The 19,088-nt window shown below is 39.5% G+C and overlaps 1 protein-coding gene across 3 annotated transcripts in view; it reads left to right on the plus strand.

Annotated features, from left to right (window-relative positions):
- DMD (dystrophin) overlaps positions 1–19,088 on the plus strand; it is a gene marked incomplete at both ends in the record, with an annotated part of 1,339,794 nt that overhangs the window by 159,884 nt on the left and 1,160,822 nt on the right. The gene's annotated exons all lie outside the window — the stretch shown is intronic.

Consider the following 19,088-nt stretch of genomic DNA (forward strand, 5'->3'; position numbering starts at 1 on the left):
CTTCAGGGAAAAGCACTTTCTTTATCTTTGTTGTTAGCCCCCAGAGGACTGGCAGGTTGCTGTGGGAAGAGAAAATATGGAAGGAAAAGGAGAAATTTTTAAGAGTGGTCTTGGAAGGGTTTAAGGACAGCACGAGAAGCAAGGCAGCAAGCTCTTGTTCTATATATTTTAGGTTCTTTGAATGAGCCCATGCAGAAGTTGCACTAAATGGGCTGAGTTGTTGAATGCTGACTCAGCTTTATCAACATCTTTACAAGTATGCTTTCGAGGTGAAGCATCCCCTTATGAGTTCTGTTCCTAATGGCAGGTACTGTTACTAAATGGGAGCTTACTAACTTTCCAAAGCACAGCTTAGTCCATAGTCTTGGTATTTGAACTTGTGAAAAATCCTAGTGTTTTCCATTCATAACTTTTTGCCTGTATTTCCTTTCCCCTTACAAACACTTGCATGTATTACTTTTGACACAGTTGTGTTTCTTTTCCAAAAGTGCCTAACAAATAAATAGACCAACGACAAGCAATTTATCCAACCTTCATTCAGAGTTCAGAGTATAAAGCAGGGAGTTTATTTAAAACTCTGTGCTGCAGATAATTGTCCGGACAACTGTGATTCTGAGCCTTACACCTTGAACCATGCGATCTACTCATATATTCAAAATTAACAAACCCATTTATAATACTTGTGCTCCTGGTGAATAAGCTGTAGACTAAATATGATTTTAATAATATAGTGAATTAAATGTGAATAATTATAAGAGTAATTTGTGCTAATCATAGAAAGTTCATGAATAGAAAGAAGCAAAGTTGTCAACTTATTCACTGCAAGTCAGTTGCCTCACTCTCATGTTAATTAAGTTCAGTGCTTCAAATAAGTAGTTCTAAGTTGCTTCATTACCTAGCGAAGTGCAGCTCTGACCCGACTGGGACACCTGAGCCACAGCATGTGACAGAGGTTCATCATCTGATAGTGCAGGCTCCAGCGTACTTCCTCCTCTCTGAATAAATCTCTGCCTGATTACTGCAATTCACAGCAGGTACTTTATAACAAACTCAAATATCCTTCCAAATATGTGATTGGAAGAAGAGAGAGGACTTTTACAATGCATGGCGCTCTGTGGTTTAGAAAAAAACACCACTATTTTATTTCCCAGTTTACATTTCTTAGATAATGAAAATGAGCTCTACCTTCATTTTTGCATAATTACATTATTTTTTTCAGAGAGTCTTATTTCTCGTTTCTTTTACCATTGCGTTGTATTTGCTTACTTTTGTTTTAAGAATGATCTTGCGTGTTCTTGACAAGAAATTACTGGTTTAATTTTTGTTGTGTCTCTTATAAGCCTCTCCCATTCATGGGTAGGGAGCCCAGCAGGTATTAATGCCCTATTGCCTTTCCCTCCTAGTTGCTTTCCTAGTCCCTGCAGTTTGCCCTTACTGTTTTCTAGAGGTAACTTATTTTGCCCATCTGCCATTTTTTCAGAACATCAGCAAGATGTTTGGAGTTCTTTTCTAGACACCGAGGAAGTAATTGGTTTTCTGTGACACTGGTCCTGTCAACATTACTAGTGATAATGTAGATTTATTAGCACAATGTCATCTGTGTGCCTAGGCAGACAATAAAATTCAAGTTCCCATTCCTAAGATGAACGAAGCCAGTCTTTCTGACACAATATTGCCTCAAATTTGTTTGACTTTTGGAGTAAAATTTTTTGTGGGAATTTTGGGTTTTGGGTTTTGGGTTTGGGTTTGGTTTTGGTTTTCGTTTTTTTTATGATGCATTATTCTTAAATGACCTTGTTTCAGGTTTATTTGTAGAGCTTCTGACCATTTTAGGCTGTCGTAAGTCTGTTAACAATTTTGTTGCACCCAAGTTGCAGATTGAATACTCACCAGTTTGATATGCTCGAAATGTTGCTGTGGGTGGAAGGAACAGAGCTGCTGTGTGAACCTAGCATGTTTTGTTAGTCTAATTAAAATCTTGGCAGTCTAATCAAAGAATTGTTAGTCCAGTTACAATACTATTGACAGCGATCATATTATATACAGTTAATACGTATACAGCACCTTTCCAGTATCCACCTCTCTCTCTGGTGTTAGCTTGCATTTCCACGCCCTCTCTGGGTCTCAAGGTGGAAGGCTTCAGCCTGGGGAGGGGGCATCCAGGGCGTCACACCTCACCACCCTCACTCCCGCTCCCCGAGTCCTTTCTACAAGGAGTGTGATGTTGATGTTAATGGTTTCTTCTTCCTCGCTCCGGGACGCGCATGAGGCCACTTTGGCACGTGTGCTGTCACACTCTACGCCTTGCTCTGTCACATCTACATTTGCTCCATGTAATATGTTTTTGGGTTTTTTTAGAAATATGCTGGATATGCTCTTTATTACCCTTAAAACTGGTTTTGCCCAGGCTGCACATCTCTGATGAGGAGTGGCTACTACTGCAGAGGGATTTATAGCCCAGGGGCTACGGGGGTCACCCTGTGCCCATGGTCTCAGGCCAAAGATGGTTCATTTTACACACAGCCACGCCTTGGTTTTACAGTCCACCCGATAAATAAGTGCATATAGCAATAGGCTCAGGCCCTGGGGAGCACCCCGGGGGGTGGTCCTCCTGAGACCCTGCCTCCAACACCAGCCACACAGCCTTCAGTCCCCATCCTGCCTTCACAAAGCCTCTGAAGTCTTCTAGGAGTCTTTATTGTAAAGAAACCAATTCTGGGAGAGCGAGCCGGGAGCTGCCTGTGCAAGGAGGCTGGTGGGCAGCTGGGCATGCGCACCTCCACCTTCGCTGCAGCCAGTCCCCGCACGATTAAATCACCCTGGTAAATCACCCAGCTCGAAGAAGAGCGTTTCTGACAACATAGCTGAGCGTAGCGCCTCTTATTATTATTCTCTCAACCCCCGGGCATGCTTTTGAATGGTTTTGATTTTGTCTGTTGCCTTTTTACGTGCATTTTTAAGTTCCATTAGTGTGAGCTCCCCTGGCTTTCCCTGTACATTTGTAAACGGATATTCCAGGGCAGTCTCTGTGTGTGTATGAGTATGGGGGAGCGGAAAAGGGGGGGGACACCTCCCTTTTTTTACTACCTCCACATCCTATCAAAGAGGCAGTTTACATTTGATAGAAGGCTTGATGGTCTTTGGCATCTTGTATGTGTTCGTACCGTCATCCAGCATGCTTTTTTAATTTTTTTTTTTTATTATTTTAGACTTACGTTATTTCTATGGTCTGTAATAAATTTCCACATTTTTTATTCCCTCTGGAGCTTGGAGGAATTTTTAAACTCTCAGTTAATAAAAAACCCCTGCTGAAAAGAGACACCTCTCTTAAAAATTGGCTGAAAAATATTTTTTTCGGAGTTATTGAATCCCTTGTCTTGTTTTTCTCAAGGATGCATCCCTTTCATCGAAGTTTTTATACTGCATTTGAATGAACTGACTGCTTTTTGTACATAAGAGGATGTATTTTTGGCAATGCTTTAATTTTGAGGGAGTTATTTTTAAAAGATGCCTTTAAGACACCAAAGGTTTACAGCTGTTTTCTAAGAAGTTTGTTATGAAAAGAAATTGTTAGGACAGACTTTCTGCAGAATGGATCAGGCAAGTGAAACCAGACTTACTGCATGACAACCTCGGCCTCTCTTGAACTTGAAACTTAGGATATTTTTGGTGGAGCCCATAAATCTTTACCTTACAATGGCAGGCTATTTATTTTTAAATAGCGGAGGTGAGGCTGAAGGAGAAAGCAGTTTAAGGACAGAGAAAGAGGGATAATCTATAAGGGCATATGCACAAGCGAAGAAAGGCACACAAAACACTAATGTGGTTTTTACAGTGCGCTAATAGCTTAACCCTCATCTGACACTCTTTATTGAGCCCCAAAAGCACCCCTGAGTAAGATAACACCATTTTCTGGGTTAAGGCAGAAGAGCTCCCTCACACTAGGGTGTCCACATGAGGAGTGTGTCTGAAGTAATTACTGAGCAGTAATTTCAAATGCAGCCTTACTTTGCACAGTCCCCCGTGCAAACAACCACTAAGGTAACTGGAACAGGCCATGGGATTCACTTGGAAGATAAGGACACAGCCATCATCTCAGGCTGCCGTGAGAATATCCTAATGATACCCATGCATATGAAAACAGCATTGAAGGGATTTAATTTTGAGATAGCTGCCGGGAAGAGCTTAGCACAAGAGCATACATTGCAATTAATAACTTTCAAGCAATTGTGTATGTTTATAACATATCCTGTCATCAAATTATGGGTAGTAATCTGCTCGTAATTCCCTGGAGGGCTCCGTCAGTGAAATTTTGTGAGCTCTGAGGCCTAATAGTCTAGGAATGATGTAGGAGACAGGCAAAGTATTCCTGTAGTAATTCTATCACGCCTCTTCAATGTTTTCATCTGTAGCAAGAGATTAGCTATTGTGCAATAATTGATAAAGTTGATTATGTCAAGAGATATTTCCTCAGCAAGGATTAGACACAGACAATTCAAAGATTGATAGACTAGCAGTTTCCCTAGAAAAGAAATTAAGAATTGTCACCACAAGGAGCACATACAATGGTTCATGACTTGCTTTATCCATCACTGAGTTGTGACTTGGCTGATGGCTGTGCATTAAGAAGCTCCAAGCTGCTTTTTGCAGTTTGTCAACACGGAAGGAGACGTGCTTATCCCTTAGAGGAGTAAGCACTGGAATATTTTTATGAACTGTAGCTATGTAGCAGACTACAGTAGACTTAAGTTTTCCCTTATTCCTAGATACTTTTAAACTAAGGTACCTCGAAGCCCATTCCAGCACCAGGTATAGCAATTTTCCTATTTCTGTCAAGCTCAATATTACAACGTTAATGAACATCTACTGTTTTCTCCCCCATTTCATGTCTATATATCCACTCTAAAATAATACTGTAGTTCTGTAAGTTTGCATGTGTATATATATTTGTATATTTGTGTATACACCCACATATGTATATTGGTTTTACTGTTCAGTGTGGGTTTTTTAATCAATCTGTAGGGATGGTTATTTCTAATGGGTTATTATTTCCTTCTGCTTTCTCCCATTCTCTCTGCTTCTAAAGAAGCTCTTGAGAGAATGGAAAGGCACACAGTTTTAAATAAAATAAAATATCTTTTTATTGCTGTTCCTCTGGTAATGGATGTTTGGAAATGCAATTAACCTTTCATTCTCCCATGCAATGTATTGAATTCCATAGAGATGTGTACCTATTTGATGTATGTTTTGGGATTTCAGACAACTCCATTTCTCTGTATGCTTGCAGGTAGGAAGAAAGGAGAAGAAATTAAAATGTTATGTTACTAAACAAGATATTTTGATATAATGACTACGTAATTAGTAAATATTTCTGAAGTAATATTTGTGGAAACAACAAACACAACTTGAGAACTGGGAAGCAAAGGCTGGTATCCTCTTTTAATCCATGGATTCTCTGAAGTGAAGACCAGTTTTTTGTTTCCTTCCAAGATTTTGGAAATGAAAAATTAAAGACTCTGTCTTACATATCTCTCTAGTGTTAGCATCTATCTTTTCTCCTGAATGTAAAGGTATGAACCCAATATTCAAAATCAGCTACAGTTTTGTCAACACCACATCGTGTAGTGATGACTATTTTGTTATGCTTTACAGAATTGTATCTTTGTGTTTCTTGTAAAACTGTGGAAAAGGTAAACTAATTTTATAACACCTTTTTTTTAATAGACAGTTATCTTTTCTTGCTCATGCTGTCATCAGTGGCAGTCACTTATTAATACATCCAGTTGCTTAACTTGAAACAGGAAAATCTCTTAGGCCAGGAAAAAAATCCAGAAAGTAAAAATGCCACAGAAGCCTTCTATTGATAGGTATAAAAACAACATACTGTTTTTCCTCTCACAACTGAAATGAAACACTGCCTCCACACTGAGACTTTGAGTGCTGATCTTCAGCTGTGAGCATTTTCCCAGCTAAATTATAAACCCCTGAAAGCAGCATATATAGTAAAAAGGTACAAAGGTCTTTAATTTTTTGTCATGCAAACATTGCTGTACTAAAACACACAGCACTACTGAATTCAGAGGTGGTTGTAACTACAAAAGATGAGAATAATACCGGTGATTTAACCTGTGTTGCACTGTTCCCATCAAAGCTTACCAGCAGCACTTTGCCTGAGAGGCCCTGGGGCAGAGGAAATAAAGAAACGACTGTGTCCATGGGGGAGAAAAGAGCTGGTATGATGTCTGCAGAGTGTTACTCCATGCTTGAAGTGGGGCACAGGTACATGATGTGTCCAGTCCCTTTTCCCTTTAAGAAATTACCGAGCGTCTGAGAGGAGTGTCCGAGGAGGTGTGCTGCCCACACCGAATTTCTGCTGGTGCCGGTGAGTGGGCTGCAGACAGGCTGAGCTCCCAGGGTAGGTCACCAGCAGCTGGGTGACATGAGTTTTTGGCATCCGCAACATCCAGTAGCAGAGTCCCATAATTTAGCTACGTGTAGTGTGAAGAGATACTTCTTTTGCTTGTTTTGAACCAGCCACTTGCTGATTTTCGTTCATTTTTCATCTCTTTTGTACCCAGCTCTTGTGCTGAGAGACACTGAAAAATTGTTCTCTGTTTATCTTCTCTAAAGCCTGATGATTTAGTACACCTCAGTAATGTTCAGCTACAGCCTTTCCTTTTCCGGGTAACAAGTTCATTCAAAATATCCTGCTGGGTTAGACCAATGGTGCATCCCGCCCAAGATTATTTCTCAAGCAAATGGCAACAGGAGATGTTAGGCAGGGAGACCACATGAGCCTGGCCACTGTCTAAGGTCCATTTTCTCATCGTCACCCAGCATCTGGAATTACTGTATTAAAAATACCAGAGGTTACATTCTGGCCCTGTTCCTTTTGGTACATATTTTTAGACGCCTTGCCCATGAATTTATCTATTTTAAACCACCTGGCAAACATCTGCCTCCTTAACCTCCTTGGGCATAAGGATCCAGAAGCTGGTAACCCACTGACTGAAGAAACATTTTCTTACTGTCTTTTGGACCAATCGGCATTATATACCCCTAGTTGTTGTGTTGCAAGATTGGGTAGATAACTTCCATATGCAGCTTGTTCACCCCCTTCATGCTTTTCAAGTCTCAGTCCTATCTCCCCTGAGCCACCTTCTCTACAAACTGAAGTGTCTCAGCTCTTTGAGTCTCTGCATGAAAGGCAGCAGCTCCAGCACCTTGATTGTTTCCAGTTGCTCTTCTCTAAATCTGCTGTATCCTCCTGGAGACCAGAACTACATGCAGCCCTTCGGGTATGGACACACCACAGGCTTCTGTAGCAGCAAAGCAAATGCCTCTGATTTGCTCCCAGCACACGTGGGGATCCCTAGCATTGGGTCAGCTCTTTTTGTCCATTCTGCACATTGAGCCAATAATTTTGGATAACTGTCAGCAATGATGCCAGGACTTCTTCCTGGGCTTGTACCTGCTTATTTGGGCCTCAACCCCTCTCTGGCATGGTTTAGATGAAAGTCCCTCTATATGTAATGCTCTGCTTATTGCTTGGTTGTGTGCATCCCCTGGGCAATCTCTTCCTCTTTGTCAGGTTCAGAGGATCTAACTTGCGTGCTCATTCACACTCCCCTCACGCTACCTTGAAGATTCTTCTTGAGTCATTCTTTATGTGGAAGCCATTCCTCCCTAGCTTTCAATCATTTCTGTTGTCCTTACTCTTCCTGCTATATCGTTGTAGTGATAGGGGAAGTAAAACAGCCCACAGTATTCAAAGTATGAACATCTGAAGACTTTAAATAATACCATAATGATATTTTGTATGGTGCTCTCTATTTCTGTCATAGTAATGGCCAGTATTTGATTTGCTTTTTGACAGCTCCTAAGATGGAGTTGATATTTTCATAGACCTTTTATAACTCCAAGATCTCTTTCCTGAGTGATAATAACTAGTTCAGAACCCATGCTGAGTACGTAAAGTTGAGATTTCTTTTTCTCCACATATTCTCGATATTGAATTTCATCTGTCTTTTTTATTGCCTAGTTGACACTCTGTGACTCTTCTTCATCTCTCTGCAGCCGACTTTCATTTTTATTTCCCTGAATACCTTAGGACTATTGTGAGTCTTGAAAGTTGCCTCCTTCTTTTAGGTCCATGTAATGATGTTAATGTATTTTATATTTTGACCAGCCCTGGCACTGATCTCTGTGAAACTTGGCTGGTGACATACACATTTGAGAAAGCTGAATGCTTTTGTTACTTCTTCCCTTTTGTCTTTAAATGATTCGTTTCTTTGTTTGCGAAAGTGGATCATTTATCCCATGACATTTTTGCTTCTTTAAGGTCTTTAATGAGGAGCAGTATTGAAAATGTTTTAAATTGTATAAATTTGGTTTCTCTTGACTTTATGTTCACTGACTCCTTCAAATAACCCTACCAGATGCATGAAGTTTGGTTTCCCTCTGTAAAATCCATTTCCCCACTACTTCATATCTGTGTCTGTTAATTCTATTCTTATCATAATTTCTGAAAATTAAACTGCTACCATGATCAGACATACTGGTTTTTAGTTCCAGAAGAGGTTGGTTTTTTTTTAAAAATGAGCATTGCATTTGTCACCTTTCATCCAGCTGCTTTTGAAACAGTTTTACACAGTAACTGAAGTACTTATTGTGGATTTGGTGTATTTTGTACTTGAAATTTGTATCATCATAAAACCATTTCAAGTCTGGTTGTACATTTTGGATTAAAAAATATTTCTTTCAGTTTTAGCGGTAGCCTTGGTAGACTTTGATGCATTTATATTCTGGTCAAGGATAACTTTATGAGAAGAACAATATGGGTATATTTATCAAACTGGGGAAAAAAGTCACTGGAATGATTGCAGAGTGACAGAGTACTTTAATGTGAAATATTTTTTCTGTTTTTAAAAAGAGGAAAAAGTCATTCTTTGTGCTGTACTGGTAGGGAATAAATCAGGTGTTTAAACACAGGCCTAGAACTACTGGCTTGGGCTGGTGGTTCTCACCCAGGGTCTATGGAAGACCTGCGCCTTTCAGGAGAAGCAAGTATAGGCCGTGCAAATTACCATGAAGCACCTAATATAGTATTGGATAAACGAAGTTCAAACATCTGCAGCACTCATAAAAAGTCTACAGAAGTTGTAACCAATTCTTTGCTCTTCAAATCCCTGTGCTGGTGTTGTCCTCCATATGGGACATGTTGCTCTATCTTCCATGGATTGATTAATTTTAGAGAATTTTAAATTTAGTCCACTTCCTCTCCTGTTAATATACCAACAAGTTTTACTTGTGTAACATGCATAATCCATGATTTACTGCAGAAAAATAGGTTGAGGTGCATTTTGCTCATATGAAAGTAGGCACTCGGGCTGTATGTAAGAGAATCTATAACAGAAAAGACTGCAAAAAAATTCTGTTTTCCATATTAATAATAAAGCTCCCTCAGTTCTGATCTAAATTATATTATAAATTATATTATTAAACTTACATGAAATGTTTTTAGAGGAAGCAGTTGTTTACACACAGCACACAATCCTTTTGGACTTTTGTCAACCCTCAGGTCTAATCACATAAGCATCTGTACACATATTACATAACCAACTAACATGCTCAAAAAACCTCCCTCTGTAATTTAAGGTGCACTGATGAAATTAAATGTTTTAAAACAATTGAGATTTTAAATTCCTTAGAGAATAGACTTTTTCAGGTTTTGAAACTCCTTAATTTGACCTCCTCCATGTCATTATAATAATTAGGTGCCATTTGATTGCTGCTGCTTACCATTAATGATTAAAAAAAATAATAATTGTTTAGTAAATTTTCCCATCGTCTCTTCTTTTTCTGTCTTACAGAACACCACTGAATTCAGTGAATTTTACACATCTTATCTCATTGCCATCAGAGTGTATATCTTCACTGGAATATATTTAGTATGATTAAAACCATCAGGCAGCATGAACGTGCACTGTACGTACGTCCCTTATAACTTTCAGTTTGTTTTCTTTCCTATGTTCAGTTCAGTCACAGGTAACTTCAGCTGGCATAGGTTCACTGAAACTAGGCAAATTAGTGAGTAGCGGGCTGCACTGACTTCCCCGTCTTCTAACAACACATGCATGCCTTCAAGTAGTATTTATGTGTGTCTCCAGAAAAACTACATGGATATTGACATGATTTATGCAGTGATAATGACTCTTACAAATTTCAGTCTGTAGGTGACTTGGAGTCCTGAACCCATCATTTTAATCCTCTTTCCTCTACTCTGACTACTAATTTATTAGCCATGGATCTACTTTGAAAATCCTGAAAAATGCACAAACTATTCTGTACTTCTCTCTGAAATAAATTACCTTTTTAAGATTTATTTTTTTTAGCAAGAGTTTGCCGTTCTGTTATTTTGCCTAACAGGATGGGTAACTTGCCAAATAAAAACTAATAAATTTGAAAGAAAAGTAAATTCTTCATTTTCTTTTCTACTAGATGGGAGAAAATGATGCATGCTTTCCACTTAGAGTCAGGCACTACCTAAACTACTTGACAAAGCCTGTTATTTAACCAAAGCACTTTAGTTCACCAGTGTAATTCATCAGGAATTGAGTATCACATATTTGGGTGATAAGATAGAGTGCCTCCTCTACATTATGGAAAACATTACAGAACACATAGATTGATAGACAGACAGACAGATAGATATGCCAGTCTTTTGAAAGGACACTGAGTACCTGCTATTGCCAAACTGGAAATGAAGTGCACCTCTTATTTATTTAGTAGTAGGTAGAAAGATGGTAGGAAGGCAGAAGGACTTTAAATGCAGAAAAAAAGACAGACTTTTTTTCAAGTTTTGAACTTTTCAGGTATGTTAGAATTACTAATTAAACGTCGCGCTAAGGAAATATAATAGCAGATCTTTGGTGTTACTGATCTAATCACATTAAAATACTATGAGCATTCTGCATATTAAATGTGTCATCTCCTTAATCTTATAATTCTGTGGATACTATGTATTTGAATTTACCTGAGATTGGAACTGATTTCTTTTAGGCCTAATGGATGACTTCATTTTTAGACATGTGCTTTTAACCCCGCCAGAATACAAGAGAGAAAAACATCAATATGATTGAATTTAGGAAGGAATTTCCCGATCAAACCAGATTCTGTCGTAACACAATAATCTTGAGCTTTTTTCAAAAATCGTTTATATTCCTATAGAGTCAATTACCTCTTTTTAGTGAAAAAATTTCCTAGCGATAGTATTAGTAAGAATTTATAGGCAGTTACTTGTAAAGTAGCGTCACTGTGGCTTTGTGCCCTCCTGATCAGCATTGGCCAGTTTGGCAAGGAACTGGTTTGCAGCACCAGTGGTATCTAGTACGTCTTTTGCGTAAAGTAAAATTTTCTTTGGTTTTATTTTCTGTGGGTTTATTTTTACATTTCCTTAACACATTTTTGTGCTTAACATCCTATTTTTTAATCATAGTTCTCTTGCAGCATCATCATTTTGCAATCATCTTGACATTTGTAATGTCAGCTCTGCAGACTTGCATTAACCTCATTTTGCCATCATCTTGATATACTAACCTGCATATAGACCCACACAGAAATAATTTAACATTCATCTTAGCATGTGCAATAATGTCTCATTAGACTTGAACTAACAGAATTTTGTCATCATAATTTGCTGTCATAATAACCCAGTCTTCACAGATTTAATGTGACAGTCTTGCTGCTGTAACTAAGGCTTTGAGCAATTGTCATCCAGAGGGACATAAGGTGAAATCAATGCAATTAAAACACAGACCCTTAATAGTCCTATACTTTAAGCAGGTTGTCACGTATCTTAAACAATAATTAATCATGTTAGTGTTTAGCACTTGTTTAGCTTCTAAGTGTTCATTTTCTGCGTGAGAAAGAAAAAAACCAGAAGTTGAACAATGAGTGACTGGCAGAACTGCTAATAGAATTTAGGTCTCCAGATTGTCAGTGTACTTCTGTGTCCATTGGGCCCCTCTTCTTTCACAGTGTAATTAATTTTATTTATGAGAGGAAGACAAACTTGAACTGTGTGTGGCAGGTCATATTAACTAGTCTGTACTTCTTATTTCAGTGTTGCAGAAATACAGAAGTGAAAGGCATTAGATTTCTTCTACTGCAAGGGTCAAGACAGATCAAATCCACTTTGTTACCATTGGAAGAATTTGTTAAACTTTTCCTTACAAGCTTCCACTTACAGGGGTTTGATGATCTCTGTGTGTATAAGTTTTCATATAGGTAAGTAATTTGGTGCTCTCACAATTTTCTCCTAATATCAAATCTAAGTTGACTTTACTCAAATGATGTCCCTCTCCTCAGCATACACGAAAAATAACAGAGCATTGTCATCTTTAGATGCTGAAAGGCAGCAGCAATGTACTCCTTTGCCTTTCCAGAATAAACATGTGACGTTCTCTCAATCTTTCTTTACAAAGCAAGCTGCCTGTTTGGATATTTGTGATGCTAAGTGCTCTCCAATTTATCTGTGGCTTTCATAAAGTGTTGTGTCAAAACTGGACACAGCTGAAACATTGACTGGAGCAGAGTAAAACTAAGGGAGTACATGATGGGGTGACTGGGATACTGTGTAGGCGGCTGGCACTTGGGTTCTGTTTCCCTGAAGAAATCTGTGTTTATGTTAACAGCTAAGATATTTGCTGTGCAAAATGACCTTGAGTTCTCTTTAGCAGAGCTGATACATCTTGCCTGCAGACCTAGGTGAATTCTCTGTCTTGTACACATGGATTGTTGACTCTGATTCACAATTACCTCTTAGTTCCTTATTGATATTCTTTGCAATCAGCTTGGTATTTTTCCTCTGCTCCTTAGGCCTTAGGTATTGTATTTACTTTTGTTTTTTAAATACCTGCTTCTCTTCTAGACTAAATTTTTTTGTTTGTTTGCAGTTGTTTGTTTTTAACCAGAGGAATTTCTTTTCTTAGTAATGATATGTAGGCACCTAAGCAGTGTTTTCAAACATCTTCCAATTATTGTTCAAATTTTTCTGGTTAACTTCTTTCGCCTTACTGAAAAGGGTTTATAATTGTTTTCAACCTTGTGCAATTAGGACCTCCTTAAAGATGTATAGATATACACATGCATATGTTACCATACCAGCACTTGGTCTCCTAGTGACATACATGCATGTGAATAGGGGTGTGTGCATAAAAATTGGTTAAGATTTCACTATTTACATGTGATGCAAGTAATCAAGTTGTTATTAGTTACATTTAAGCAACCGCTCATTGTGGAGTCTGGAATAAGTTCCTGTGTAATGTTGATGATGTTGAATACACGCTTCCCTTGGATGAGTTGCAATGGCTTTCAGAATTGGCTAAATTTTGAGTATTTTGGACCCACCCTGAGAACATAACTGCATCAAAGGGCTTTCTGTTGAACCGGGGGACCTTATGTGATCTGCTGTGTCTCACTTCTTGCCTGTGTGCCCAGATTTTCTGCCTGTGGATGTTGAGAAGACTAGGAGAAGAGGGACAGTCTGATCTTGGCCTTTCATGGTCTGGATGCACAACCAAGGACGGGCCAACAAAAGAGAAAGCCAGAGCCAGGCACACCCCTGACCCGCTAGACCAGAGAGCAGGTTGGGGCAGGAGCTTATTTTAGATACTCGGACACTCTTCAGAGGAGGATCCTCTGTAGGTTTCATGGGATGCTTACGGTGATTGGACTGAGTTACACACCTAAATCTAGAGAAAGGAATATTAGTTAATAAGATGTTCTCCCTTCTGGTCATCTAAGTGTCTCTGGAGAGATTAAGACCAGATATTTTACAGGCATAAATGAGTAATTCTAATTCCACTTTATTACTTGGACTGCTACCATGTATATATCAGTAATTAAAATCTTCTTCCTCTTCTCTTCTTTGTACTCTTAATATTAGTTTTTATGTAATTTTCTATCCTTTCTTACACTTTCCTTTTTATGGCTCAGTATATCTTCTGAGTAGTCAGGTTCAACTGACTCCAGTTAAGATTGATTTCATTTCTGCCAAGGTGAAGGTTTCTGAAAGTTGGAGAATTGACAGGGTTTGGGAATAAAGATGTGCAAAGCACAAACATTATGCATATGGGAAATGGAGGCTGCAAATACTGCCCCGCTAAATCTGCTTGGGACCTTGCCTCAAAGAGAGTTCCCCTAGGTAGAAAGGACTGGTTGTTCTTTAGATGAAGCTTTGCAAAATGGACCGTGATTACTGCTGATTTTCTGAGTGTTACTAGTTATCTGAACTAGTAAGAAGTGAGCCCAGCCCTTCTTTGTGCTAGATGCTCTCCAAAAAAGAGTAGCCCTTATGACTGTGGTATGAAGGAGATGATAGCTTGCTTGAGGAGAACACAAACGCAGTAAGTAACTAATATGCTGGTTCATACGTTAGAGCATGTTTTCAAACCGAAGTGTTTCATGATAGAGAAATACACTGAATTGAAGCAATGTTTTTTTAACAGCCCCTTGCATATGAGAGAGCTTTGCCTTAGTCATTATATTGACTCCTAATTTTCTGACTGTAAACTTATTACTTCTGCTCCGGAAGCCAAATCTCCTTCAAAATTTAAAGCAACTGATTTCTTTTTTTATCTTTTACTTTCTAGTCTGCAGATCAAATAAGCATACAGAGAAAAAAAACCCACACCTTGCAACCTGTACTAAAATGCTCCACAATGTATTCCTTTTTGAAGTAAAAATAGGCTAAGAAACAAAATAAGTAAGTTTTTAAGTGGCTCACATTGGAAAGATTTTTTTTCTCTTTTTTTCTTGCTAATTCACAGGAAAATCAGAAGTTGCCAGTTTACTTCTGTTGTGATAAAGCTGTCGAATATTTGTTTTTCCGCTGTTGCTGACACGCAAGTGGTTTGTTGGTTTTCTTTCGTAACAGGAAGTGTATAATAAAAAGACTCAGCCAATATACCACCAGGGCAAAACCCCACACCGCACATTAGTGCATCCCAGTTCTCCTTTCACATCAATCCCATAGTCCCTAGAGCTCAGAACTTCTTCCCACACAGATAAATGTGATAGATTTGCAAATACTGGCAAAGGCACAGACACGTCTTGTTATGAGCCTAATGACTGAACTGAGCGACAGGCTTGGATTGCCTTTATTTTTTTTAGGTCAGCCTTGGCAGGGAGTTAGAAACAGGGCAGAATAAAGGTTGAAATGTTTTCTGAAATTATAATCAAAATATCACCTGTCATAGGTTTATGCTGTAAGCACTCTGCCTGATGTTGAGTTGTATTGGCAAACAACATGTGCCACTGGGATGTTTAAAAAGTCATAAGAGGTTTGTAAATCAGTTCTGTGCAGCATACTACCTATTTGTTATTTTCTTGGTTTATCTGTTAACAGGAAAGCAGATGCTGTCTATGTTAGATGATATAAATGGCAATATGGTGTGCTTTCTTTTGTCGGGTGTTTGCTGTTTCTATCATTGTAAATTACAGTGAGATGGAAGATTTGGTACTCTGTGGAGGTTGTTAACATGAAGTTCTCATTTGATTTATTTATGTTGAATTGGGGACCTCTCCTCCTATATAAATTATTCTGGCTACTGTAATATATCTTTTCAAATACATAATTTTCCAATTTTGTCTTTTTCTCCCCCCTGACAGAGAAGTCCTGAATTTCAATGTAGCCCTTCAATAGGGTACGGGAGAAGAAGAATTAGAGACCTGAGAACTTGGTTCCCATGTCTGGTCTAAGGTTTGATCGTTATCTTCAAATCCTAACCCCCCTCTGGCTTAGCTTGCTGAGACAATAAACTTGAAATGCAAATTTGGATGTTGAAATCCATTTTTTTTCTAAGGTCATGCTGACGTATGTTGAACCCAATCTCCTAAATGGTCCCTGAACAGGCAGTTTATTGTTGGGCCTTGTTTTCAGATTGCTGTTGGCCTCTTCGGCATTTTCTCCAACTCTGCATTACTGTCACGCTCATACCATTAGAAAGGAAATATTTTCAACTTTATCAACACTAGGGTTTTGAGCGGACTTCTCGAGTAGGAAAACAAACAACCTCTGTATAAAGTGTTTGTTAATGGGTGGCTGAAAATCACCCTAACAGCTACTGTGAAGACGACAATTTTCTTTCATTTAACCCATTACTGATTGTGAGAGAGGAAGGCAACATTAAACTACAGCTTCCAACAATCATTAACAAAAATATAAATTTTTATCCTTCCAAATTTTCTACATTTCCCGTCCTTTCTGTGACTTTGGACTTTGCTCCTTTCCCCCCTGGTAGCACAGGCACTGTAGACTCGGAGCACCAAGCAGTGCTGCTGCAGGTCGGAGCCTGCTACTTGCAGCATCTAGAAGGAAGAGTGGGGCAGGTGGTCCCTGCCTACCAGCAGTTATTGAGTGTATATTAATTACTTGATGTAGATCTACAGTGAGGCTGTGACTTGCTCTCTGTCATTGAAGAGGACCAGAGCTTTTGATGCTGGTTCAGACAAAAAAAACGCTATAAACAAGCAAACCTGGTATGTCAAAATGATAAACCTGTTCCGGGTTATACATGCAATGTAAATGTACGCCATGCTGGCCAGCAGGGATTGACAGATGCATATAAAACCTCTTTTCATCAGAGCTGATGTTTCTCAATGTTAACCAATTACAGCATTCAGAGCTGCCGAAAATATTATTTAATCTTTAAGAGCTTCTCCATTTTCTTTACACCCACCCAAACCTAAAAAACAAACCAAAACAAAATCCCTAAAATCCAAAACCAATCAAAAAACCCAGTAGATCTGAACACTGACTTTTGTTGTTTTTCTCTACGGCCCAACAAATCTCGACTCTTTTCCCATCAACTGGAGGAGCATCAATAGGAGGAACAGAAAATGCTTCTGGGCTGAAAGTTTCTGCACTCCTGTGAATGGACTGGGGGCTCCCTTGGGACACAGGACTTTTGAACTTGCCCAGCGAGAAGAGGGGAAGCAAATCTGGATTTCCAGCATCTTGCAGGATTGTTTAGTTTGTAAGCTATTATAAATATTTCCACTAGATGCTTCTTTGAGCCCTGTTATAGAAGAAAGTACTGAGTAGTACTGCATTTCTTGCAGAGCCTGACCTGAGTATTCTCTGATGGTCTCAAGGACTTGTCAGAGAGGATGAATAATCCACATGAATTTTGTGGTTTATGACTGGAGTTAGGTGTAAAACAGACTGCAGAGCTCTGTCGAGATGAAGGCCCTCGGGTCTTACTCAGACACAGAGGTTTAGGAACCTGGAAAGTTTTGAAGGAAAAGTTTGTCACCATGAAATGAATAGGAGCCAGGAGCATGACAGTTCTAACATTAGACACCTACCTTCAAGAGAACTTTCACTTGTGGTCTATAAGTACATTCCTGGGCCTCAGTTATTGACAGCACGTGCTACCAAGGGTGACCTTAGGTATTTTAAAACAGAACTTTTGCACAATAAGCAGTTTCTTTCCTGAGTTTGCTCAGCCTCCTTCTCCCTCAAATAATCAAAATGCTGCTGCTGTCACAGCATGCTCTGCTCTGCTTCAGATTATTTTCTACATCAGTTCATGACTTGCAGTTCCTGTGGGCTGCAAATTAATCCTTAGGAGTCTGTTGGCATGTACTGTACATCCAGGTTCTCCAGGGTATTAATTTGACTATCGGTGTAGAAAATGCCAGTGGCTGTAAGGCTATATTATGCACTTCATTTTTGTGATTATTTTTCTGTGTAATCCAGGAATTTATTTATAGACTTGTAATCACCATGACTAGATGCTTTAAACTTTAAAACTGAAAAATAACATTTTTCAGTTTTTTAGGGATAGATTTTAAAAAATAATGACCAGCATAAGAGTGTTTTTTTCAAATGACTTTGCAAAGGAAGTTATGAATAAATAACCTGATTCTTTATGTCCTGTCTTTAAAGGCCATATATGCTGTACAAAGTATATACTATAGCAAGCATCCTTATAAAAATCTGGGTTTGGGTGGAGGACGCCACAGTCCCGTTCCCAAGTATTGTGTAGATGTCTGCTTTTCCTTCCCATATAAACTAAGGAGGCCTGGGACCATATGCAGAGTGAGAGTGTGAGCCCAGGTCCCACCTGTTTGGGACCAGCGGCGTTTGGGATTTGGGACTGAAGGCACGTTCCCGCCGTTAGGAAGAGGCAGTGACAGGCAGCTCGTGTGGAGTCCTGCCTCTGCGTCTTCTGCGGGGTGTTTCTGGGCTGTGTATAGCAGCAGTACCGCGTGGTTTTGTTGGGAGTGGAAAGGTCAATTGTAGGTCAATAGCCTTTTTTTTTTCTTTTTTTTTAAAAGCAGTTACTGACTTATCACAACCTTTGTTAGTATTTACACACTCTGGTGGCAGCACTATTTTGAGGGGGTTTTTTCCCCTGCTTGGGAGAGAGGTTGCAATCCCAAAAGTCCCGTCTGGGAGAGAACGGTCGAATACTGGAGGGTTACTGCTCCTCTCCCAAAAAGGGAGGATCCCGTCTGGGGATGGGCTGGGGGTCATTTGTTGGGAAGGGGCAAATCTGTTTCATAGGGTTCTCAGGGGAACAGCACAAAGGGAGCAGGAAATATCTTCGCACCGCTCTGTAACGCTAAATGTCCCTTGGGAAGCTGTAACGCATAATTTAGATCCATTGCACATGCCACCCTGGTAGCAGAGCCTTATATGTCGAGTGCATGGGCTGTCCTATTATGGGAAATCAACTTTGTTTTGAGGGAAGCGCAGAGCATTGCTTCTGCGCAGGTCCTGGAATTTGAAACATTTAGGGGCCTCCAAAGAGCACTGGCATTAGTTACCATGCCGGCTGGGTGGAAGTGAGGATCCCTGCCTCTCCCTGCCCGGGACGCAGATCCGCCGGCAGCCAGCCCGGAGCTGCGTCCCACCGGGGTGCTTTCCGCGCCTGCCTCCCCAGAGCTGCCGGGGCTTGTGCGAGGACACCTCTGTCGTTATGCAGGGACAAGCCTAATTCAGCAAAAGCTACTGGAGCAGCAAAGTTGGAATATACTTTGCCAAGAAATATTTTGCTGTTGTTTTCTTTTTCCTCTTT

Source organism: Phaethon aethereus, assembly GCF_964289735.1.
Source record: "Phaethon aethereus genome assembly, chromosome: 1".
Classification (NCBI taxonomy): Eukaryota; Metazoa; Chordata; class Aves; order Phaethontiformes; family Phaethontidae; genus Phaethon; species Phaethon aethereus.